The following is a 10,559-nucleotide window of genomic DNA, read 5'->3' on the forward strand; positions in this document are numbered from 1 at the left end:
CAAAAGTTTAAAAAAACACAAAAAAACACTTAAAAACCCAATAATTAACTATATTTCATATCATCCATATTAGTTAGTACTCTATATACTCTGCACAATCTATTCAAATTGTGCGAATTTGAACATTCGCTTCATTGCGTTGTTTTAAAAAATGAAAGATCTGCGAAAGCAGATTTTTCAATCTCACACACAATGAAATATTCATATTTTAATTTTGAAACAAGATCTCGTATTTCGGACCGAAAAGCAAAAGCTTTACGGTGTACTAATTGTAACCATAATAAACATACTAGTTTCAGAATCGCCCGAGTTATCTTAAACGATTTCGAGAGAATCACGATTGAAACATGTATAAATATATATAAAATCACTCTGAACGGTGGATCACTTGGCTCGTGGGTCGATGACGAACGCAGGTAATTGCGCGTCGACATGTGAACTGCAGGATACATGAACATTGACATTTCGAACGCACATTGCGGTCCTCGGATACTGTTCCCGGACCACCTCTGGCTGAGGGTCGTTTAACATTACTAGACTGCCGCTTGCTTCAAACGGCTTGCCGGCGAATGATGGAGTTTCGCGTAAATACGTGCTCTTAAATAATTCACTCAACGTTTGAGTCAGTCCACTTTGCAACATCGGATTACCGTTTGTTGACGTTCTGTGGGATTACGGCGGGTTGTGTGTCCTAGAGATTTTATATTCTTGCAACCCTCCCGATAACCGAAAACCCAAACTCTTCGTAATGCGGTTTCGTTCGGCAAATTTGGACGATTCAAAGGTTTCTCGTCGATTTTGTGTGCGCTTGCTTACTAACGTTTGCGAGCACATCATAATCATAATACGACCTCAGAGCAGATGAGATTATCCGCTGAATTTAAGCATATTACTAAGCGGTGGAAAAGAAACTAACTAGAATTCTCTTAGTAGCGGCGAGCAAACAGGGAAGAGCCCAGCACTAAATCCAGCGGCCGGAGATGGACGCTGGAAAATGTAGTGTTAGGGAGGATCCGATTATCTCGGTGCGTTGCGGCGAGTTCAAGTCTATCTTAAAAGGGGCCATTTACCCATAGAGGGTGCCAGGCCCGTAGCGACCGTTGCGCGTATCGAGAGGATTTCTCCTCAGAGTCGAGTTGCTTGAGAGTGCAGCTCTATGTGGGTGGTAAACTCCATCTAAGGCTAAATATGACCACGATAGCGAACAAGTACAAGTACCGTGAGGGAAAGTTGAAAAGAACTTTGAAGAGAGAGTTCAAGAGTACGTGAAACCGTTCAGGGGTAAACCTGAGAAACCCAAAAGATCAAAACGAGAAATTTTATGTTATCGTTGTCTTCCATTTATTGGCGTGCAATTGACCGGGATTCGTCCTGCGATACGTCGTCGGTTTATGCGTTAGGCGGCGATGGCATGCACTTCTCTCTCAGTAGGACGTCGCGACCCGTTTGGTGTCGATCTACGACCGCGGCGGTAGCTTGTCACGAATTTCTTCGCGTCAGACCTCGCGTGCTCCGGTCGACTGCCAGACGGTATAAACCATATGAAATAGGGTCGCTTTTAAGCGTTCGGCCGGTTGCAAGCACGGACGATTATTGGCCGTCGGACCTAGTCCGGCATCGACGCCACCTCGAGCTGTTAGCTACCGTGTTGTCGGACGGACTCTATTACCGATCAGCGATGCTATTGCTTTGGTTACTTTCAGGACCCGTCTTGAAACACGGACCAAGGAGTCTAGCATGTGCGCGAGTCATTGAGAAATACAAAAGCTAAAGGCACAATGAACGTAAGGGTTTGCTTAAGAAAACTGAGGGATGACGGACCGCATCTACGGATGCGTGTTTGCAATCCCGAGGCGTCTCACTCTCATTGCGAGAAGAGACGCACTCAGAGCGTACACGCTAGGACCCGAAAGATGGTGAACTATGCCCGATCAGGTCGAAGTCAGGCGAAAACCCTGATAGAGAACCGTAGCGATTCTGACGTGCAAATCGATTGTCGAAACTGGATATAGAGGCAAAAGACTAATCAAACCATCTAGTAGCTGGTTCCCTCCGAAGTTTCCCTCCGGATAGCTGGCATTCGATGAGCGAGTCTCATCCGGTAAAGCGAATGATTAGAGGCCTTGGGGCCGAAACAACCTCAACCTATCCTCAAACGTTAAATGGGTGAGATCTCTGGCTTGCTTGAATAGTGAAGCCAGAGATTTGGATCAGAGAGCCTAGTGGGCCACTTTTGGTGAGCAGAACTGGCGCTATGGGATGAACCAAACGCCGAGTTAAGGCGCCTAAACGACGCTATTGGGATACTATGAAAGGCGTTGGTTGCTTAAGACAGCAGGACGGTGGCCATGGAAGTTGGAATCCGCTAAGGAGTGTGTAACAACTCACCTGCCAAAGCAACTAGCCCTGAAAATGGATGGCGCTGAAGCGTCGTGCCTATACTCGGCATGAGAAACGTTCATAATAGTTCGTTTTGACGCCCTGGTGAGTAGGAGGGTCGCGGTGGTGTGCGTAGAAGGGTTTGGGCGTAAGCCTGTCTGGAGCCGCCCTTGGTGCAGATCTTGGTGGTAGTAGCAAATACTCCAGCGAGGCCCTGGAGGACTGACGTGGAGAAGGGTTTCGTGTGAACAGCCGTTGCACACGAGTCAGTCGATCCTAAGCCCCAGGAGAAATCCTATGTTGATGTTGGTGTATTTTATTTTGAATAAAATTTCACACCCATCGGGCGAAAGGGAATCCGGTTCCTATTCCGGAACCCGGCAGCGGAACCGTTTACAAGTCGAGCCCTCGCAAGAGAGTTTGTCGGGGTAACTCAAAATGACCTGGAGACGCCGTCGGGAAATACGGAGAGAGTTTTTTTTGCTGTATGAGCGTTTGAGTTCCCTGGAATCCTCTAGAAGGGAGATTGTGTTTGGAACGCGAAGAGCACCGCTGTTGCGCCGGTGTCCGTATATTCCCCTCTGAGCTTGAAAATCCAGGAGAAGGCCACGGTAGGTGTCGCGCCGGTTCGTACCCATATCCGCAGCAGGTCTCCAAGGTAAAGAGCCTGTAGTCGATAGATAAATGTAGGTAAGGAAAGTCGGCAAATTAGATCCGTAACTTCGGGATAAGGATTGGCCCTGAGGATCGGGGCGTGCCGGGCTTGGTTGGGAAGCAGGCGTAGGCCGATGTGCCAGGCCTGGGCGAGGTGAAATTGTCCTTGTGACTAAGATCCGAGCTTGGTCCCGTGCCTAGGCCCTCCGCGGATCTTTCTTGCAACGAGGTTTCTGTGCCGGCTTTGGTCGGTCAGTCGTACTCTTCGGCCGCCATTCAACGGTCAGCTCAAAACTGGCACGGACTAGGGGAATCCAACTGTCTAATTGAAATAAAGCATTGCGATGGCCCTAGCGCGTGTTGACGCAAAGTAATTTCTGCCCAGTGCTCTGAATGTCAACGTGTAGAAATCCAAGCAAGCGCGGGTAAACGGCGGGAGTGACTATGACTCTTTGGTGGGAGTGGTTTGGGTTCTTCGGGACCTCAGCTAGCAAGTGGCCTTCTTCCTCGTGGGTCCCATCGTGAGTACCCCTTCGGGGGAAAACCAGGGGCCACCTCTGCGCCTATAGACCTGTGGGCTGCCAACCCACTCGATCCTATTATCAGTCGGTTCTAGTAATAATGCAAAGCCTCGGATGATTAATTTAAAATCGGGGGGACCCGCAGGTCCTTCGCAACTAACTGACACAGGAAATCATTTTTGCCGCTATCCTAAATGTAATAAGGTATTTAAAACTGTAGTAGGTCGTGGAGTACACGAACAAAGAGCCCTCGCAAGAGAGTTGGTCGGGGTAACTCAAAATAACCTGGAGACGCCGTCGGGAAATACGGAGAGAGTTTTCTTTGCTGTATGAGCGTTTGAGTTCCCTGGAATCCTCTAGAAGGGAGATTGTGTTTGGAACGCGAAGAGCACCGCTGTTGCGCCGGTGTCCGTATATTCCCCTCGGACCTTGAAAATCCAGGAGAGGGCCACGGTAGGTGTCGCGCCGGTTCGTACCCATATTCGCAGCAGGTCTCCAAGGTAAAGAGCTTGTAATCGATAGATAAATGTAGGTAAGGAAAGTCGGCAAATTAGATCCGTAACTTCGGGATGAGGATTGGCTCTTAGGATCGGGGCGTGCCGGGCTTGGTTGGGAAGCAGGCGTAGGCCGATGTGCCGGGCCTGGGCGAGGTGAAATTGTCCTTGTGACTTAGATCCGAGCTTGGTTCCGTGCCTAGGCCCTCCGCGGATCTTTCTTGCTACTAGGTTTCTGTGCCGGCTTCGGTTGGTCAGTCGTACTCTTCGGCCGCCATTCAACGGTCAGCTCAGAACTGGCACGGACTAGGGGAATCCAACTGTCTAATTAAAATAAAGCATTGCGATGGCCCTAGCGGGTGTTAACGCAAAGTGATTTCTGCCCAGTGCTCTGAATGTCAACGTGAAGAAATCCAAGCAAGCGCGGGTAAACGGCGAGAGTAACTATGACTCTTTGGCGGGAGTGGTTTGGGTTCTTCGGGACCTCAGCTAGCAAGTGGCCTTCCTCCTCGTGGGTCCCATCGTGAGTACCCCTTCGGGGGAAAACCAGGGGCTACCTCTGCGCCTATGGACCTGTGGGCTGCCAACCCACTCGTTCCTATTATCAGTCGGTTCTAGTAATAGTGCAAAGCCTCGGATGATTAATTTAAAATCGGGGGGACCCGCAGGTCCTTCCCAACTAAGTGACACAGGAAATCATTCTTGCCGCTATCCTGAATGTAATAAGGTATTTAAAACTGTAGTAGGTCATGGAGTACACGATCAAAGGCAACACAAAGAGTGGTATGATAGCAGAATGGCGACGATAGAGCCAAAGAAAGCCGGATGGACGGAAGAGAAACAAGCGCTCATGGCTAAGGAAGAAGCAGCATTAGTGATTAAGGGAGCTTCTCATATAAACAAAGCTCTTCTGTCGGTTACACCCGGTCGCTATCCTGAATGTAATAAGGTATTTAAAACTGTAGTAGGTCATGGAGTACACGATCAAAGGCAACACAAAGAGTGGTATGATAGCAGAATGGCGACGATAGAGCCAAAGAAAGCCGGATGGACGGAAGAGAAACAAGCGCTCATGGCTAAGGAAGAAGCAGCATTAGTGATTAAGGGAGCTTCTCATATAAACAAAGCTCTTCTGTCGGTTACACCCGGTCGATCTCTGGAAACCATTAAAGGCCAAAGGAGATCACCAAAGTATAACAGCCTGGTTCCTGACTTCGTTAATACGATGTCAAACCATAATAAAACCGAGCCTTGTTCTCCGGTTACTACAGTTACCACCGGTAATGCACTGTTAGAGGCACTGTCACAGGCAGTCTCAAATACAGTAGAAAAAATTAACGATGAAATTCTGACGAATATCTGCCACTCCGTTAGCGCAATAACGCTAAGCGACCTAAAAGTAAGAGTTACTGAATATCAAGTATAAGTCAACCTTTCCTCAGAAGAATAAATCACCAAACATCTGCACAAAAAGAGGAAAGCACCTCAAAAGACAGAATAAGAAACAACTGTGAAGGCACCAATACAAAATTACTCAACTACATTGGGCGAAAAACCCAACAAAGTGTGTCCAATTTATCTTAGATAACAAAGTTGTCTCTAACAAACCACCAGCAGACACAATGACACAATTCTGGACCAACGTTATGACCGGAGATTCTGCTCTATCGCCTGGGTCAGAAAAAGCGAGAACCCTAAATCTCTCGCACATATGGAAGCCTATAGTCCCAAATGATATAATTAAGAACTACCTGGCCAAAAACTCGGCGCCAGGACCGGACGGGATATCAGCAAACCTGTTAAGATCGATGCCAACAAATACATTGGTAAATCTATATAACATATTTTTGTTCATGGGGAACATCTCCGAACAACTACTGGAATCTTACACTACACTGATTCCCAAATAGGATAACGCTGAGAATCCCGGGGACTTCAGACCGATTACAGTCTCGTCAGTGATTACTAGGCACTTCCACAAAATACTAGCAAAACGAATGACAAAGACAATTAAAATCGATAATGGACAAATAGCTTTCCAGCCGATCGATGGATGTGCACATAACATGTTTGCACTTGATTATTTACTGAAGTATCACAGGCAAAAATTTAAACCTGTATTTATTACTTCAATCGACGTCGCGAAAGCGTTTGATTCTGTATCACATGATGCACTAATTGAAACCCTAAAGTTTTACAATCTACCTAATAGATGTGTGAAATATATTAATAATATCTATACGAACAGCTGGACAAGACTTCGGTATGAAAACTGGTCCTCGAATCCCATTAGTCCGAGGAGCGGTGTGAAACAATGAGACCCTTTGTCGCCAGTCTTGTTCAATCTTATTATTAACAGACTTATTGAAAGTGCCTCACCTGAGATCGGGGTTATGATGGAGAGATTGACGCTAAATATCTTAGCCTTTGCGGACGATATTGTCCTTGTGGCATCGTCTCAAAAAGGTCTTCAAGTACTGCTTGACCACGCTGATGACTTTCTATCGAAGTGTGGCCTCATAGTTAACAACGCCAAGTCATTCTCTATTTTCATCAGAAATGTACCACACGCAAATATATCGATTATTGATAAAAGTATTGAGTTCAGGTGTGGTGGTCGAGATTTACCCGCCCTCTCCAGGGTGGAAATATGGACCTATCTAGAAGTATCTTTTACTCCGGAGGGTGCCGTATTGTATGACCTAAAAAAAGTTACAGGATATTATTGAAAAGCTATCCAAAGCACCATTAAAACTCCAGCAACGGCTGTTCGCATTGAGAACAGTCGGGATTCCTAGACTATTCTATCAGCTGACGCTGGGTAACACCACACTTGGGCTTCTGAAAGGCCTTGACACAACTATAAGAAAAGCCGTAAGATCCTGGCTGAGGCTGCCAAGAGATACAACCAACGCGTATTTCTATGCAAGAGACAGAGACGGTGGGTTATCCCTTCCGTCTCTAAGATGGTTGGTGCCTCTTAGAAGAAGGGAAAGACTCCTAAATTTAGGAAGGACGGAATCAAGTTACCGTCAGCTTGAATTAGAGAAATGTGTAAAACGCCTTACTGATAACGGAATTGTTATAACTTCAGTCAAGTTATTAGATGGTAGATGGGCCAAACTTCTTCATAACTCAGTAGATAGTCAAGCGCTTGCTAAATCATCGAAAGTTTCACAACAACACCGATGGATCACTGATGGCACCAAAATCCTATCTGGTCGGGACTCCATAAACTGCATACGACTCAGAATTAATTCTATGCCTTGCAGGAGTCGTACAACCAGAGGCCGCCGTAAAGATAGGTTCGGCAGAGTAGGATCGAACGTTCATAAAACGAATAATCCTCGCTGCAAGAAGCTTTTGATTCGTCAGTTCTGCCGCACCACCCACCTTGACTTCAGTCCATTTGAAAAATCCTATATTATTAAAGTATATAGATTTCATATTTGCGGTCCGCAGACCCGAATAATTTCAACTCGCTTCGATCGAACGTTCATAAAACAAATGATCCTCGCTGCGAGAAGCTTCGCCAGTTCTGCTGCACTACACATATATTTGACCGTAGTCAATTTGTAAAATCCTATATTATTAAAATATATAGATTTCATATTTGCGGACAGACTAAAAGTATCAAATATGATGCAAAAACTACACCGGGGAATGATATCCGTACCCGCCTGAACAACATACCGTACTTTAGCCTAAGCTTGCTCGCATCGCACTCGACATGACCTATTCTCCTATATAAGGTGCGCGGCCACAGCGTAAGTATTAGACTGAGTCCCAAGCGACGTGATTTTGACCTGCGGCGAGGCGTCACTCCTGGTTACGGTGTGAATCGTCAAGACAAAAGTCTGGGAAAATTTCGAACTGCAAACCCTTATGATTGAATTTTTTTTTTCGAAAATTTTGTTAGATGTTCAAACAGTTTTATATATATAGATGGTATGAATTATAGTTAATTATTGGGTTTTTAAGTGTTTTTTTGTGTTATTTTAAACTTTTGTATAAAAATATGTATTTATTGATTTTTATAGATCTCAATGAATATAATACGAATTTATATATAGTTATATTATTTTTTTAATTATTTGTTTAAATTTTCTAATTTTACAATAAATGTTCACACCAGTTTTCCTCGGTTTTCTCTTAAACGGTAGAAGATACAAAAAGACTTTGTTCGTACAAAAGATGCAGAATAAAATTACGATTAAAATGGTATATAAATGGTTAAGTGTGTTTATATAATTTTCTCTAGATTTTCCGATTTTCCCAAATTTTCACGACGGCAACTCGCCTGTAGGCCACACCGTGCAGAATTCGAAGTTGTGATATATGGAAAAAGAACTAAGAATTTTGAGACCTTTCTAATGATGTATAATACTTTATATGTTTTCTTTAGAGAAATATCGAATCGTTTGCATTTTGACAAGTTAACAACTACACAGATTGCTCTATACTATCTAAACCGTAAAAGATACAAAAAAACTTTGTTTGTACGAAAGATGCAGAATAAAATTATGAATAAAATGATGTATAACTCGATATATGTCATAATATATTTTTCATAAGATTTTTCAATTTTTTCTTTAAATTAAAAAATGTTTTAAATTTTTCGCATGCTTTAAATTTATTTGCGGGTTATGCTTTTTTTGCAATATTGTTTCAAATGATATAAAAAGTTAAATTAGCGAGGTGCCTCAATATGCAAAAATATTGCCCACTCTAATATATATATATATATATATATATATATATATATATATTAGGGTGGGCCGAATCATTATAGAAGTAAAATTAAGCGATATGGGCACCTTTTCATATGAAATATATGTGTTATTTAAATGAATTTTGACTTCAAAACCATATATCGCAAATAACTCTTTAGCCAGCGAAATTTTCAATAAAATACTGTTTTTAATAAGTTAATATATTAATTTAGGCATGTAAATAATTCAAATTGTAAGTTATATTTTATTGGTATCGGGTTTAGTTTGTTGTTATTTATTTCCATCAGAGTGCGCTAGTATTTTTTTATAATAATTCTCGAAGTTTCGAAAAGAATATATTAATGTGAAAAATCGGCATAAATCTTCATTCAGTTCTCCAGTTAGACGTGAAGTATCAATGGCGAATTCTTATTTAAATTCAGGCGCAAGTGCCAGTAATTTGAATCATATGCGCTCGCATGATCAAATTACATTTGGGGAAGCAAAAGAATTTACTGGAGTAAATCTTCCGACAAGTATGGAAATTATCAGGTATTATTTTTATTTGGCCGAAAAATCAAAAAAAAAACAAAATAAAATGTTTTCATATAAAACATTTACTCCAAATGTGGTAACAAAATTGAGTCAGACGTGGGAAAAAATTGATATTCCAATTATGGAGAAACGAAGTATCGCTAGAAAATTGAACCGATTGATTGATAAATATAAAAGTACAAATAAAAGCAAGTCTACCCAAGCATCATTTCAGGAGTTTGTAGAATCCACGAAAGAATTATTTTATATTGGAAAATGCAAATGCGATTTGCGAAGATTACTGTGTTCCTGTGGACTGATCCCAGAACATTTACAAGCGTTTATGATGGATCAACATAATGAGAGGAAATCTACGATATCAGAATATATTATAAAAATTGAAGATGAAGTATCAGAATCTACAATAACTAGCAATAATACTCCAGGTGAGACATATACTCCAGATGTTGATTTTGATTTTAAAAGCAGTTCGGAAAGTTCACAAAATACTTCTCATATAAAACGTGGTCCATATAGTCGAAGATATAAGGCTCCAAGCTATGCCTTAATGTGCGACAGATTTGCAATTTCTGATAGAGTTGGTTCTGGCGTGGTGACGGCAATCCTGCGTGACCTGGGCATAACGGATGATTGGGGCAATCCTGTCATTATGGATAAAAATAAAAGCGTTCGTGAGAGGCAGAAAAATAGGCAAGCTCTACACAAACGATATGATTCTTCTGAATTAATAGCATTTTCATTCGACGGCCGAAAAAATGATTCTATTACCATGGAAAAAATCGATAAGAAGTTTCACCCACGAATGATTAAAGAAGCGCATTTAGTTATTTTAAAGGAACCGAATGGCCAATTGTTACACAAAATTGGAAAATGAAGATTCGGAAAGTAAAGTAATCAAATTGAACGAGTTTTTCGCCGATAAAGGAATAGCTCTCGATTCTTTGATAGGCATATGTTGCGATGGTGAACCAGCAAATACAGGCGTAAAAAATTGTATTTTACGTCGATTTGAAATTCAGTTAAACAGGCCACTGCATTGGTTTGTGTGTCTTCTCCACTTTAACAAACTTCCACTTTGCCATTTATTTAACTATTTGGAAAAATCATTGACCACTGGACCACGAACAAAAACTGGAATATTAAGCAAACAAATTGAAACATGCGAAAATATACCGGTGAGTTATAACATATTTACTATTTTTTAATACCCTATGTTCAAATTCAATATAATTTATTTTTTCCTA

The 10,559-nt window shown here is 42.2% G+C and overlaps 1 non-coding gene across 1 annotated transcript; it reads left to right on the forward strand.

The window, feature by feature from the left end:
- Nucleotides 1–368: 368 nt before the first annotated feature.
- On the forward strand, nt 369–523 carry LOC113378877. The gene has a single exon (XR_003367234.1). It is a non-coding gene; the product is annotated as a 5.8S ribosomal RNA (ribosomal RNA).
- Nucleotides 524–10,559: the final 10,036 nt, after the last annotated feature.

Source organism: Ctenocephalides felis, unplaced genomic scaffold (genome assembly GCF_003426905.1).
Source record: "Ctenocephalides felis isolate EL2017-DRISC unplaced genomic scaffold, ASM342690v1 CF-g0.4_SCAFFOLD_01886, whole genome shotgun sequence".
Classification (NCBI taxonomy): Eukaryota; Metazoa; Arthropoda; class Insecta; order Siphonaptera; family Pulicidae; genus Ctenocephalides; species Ctenocephalides felis.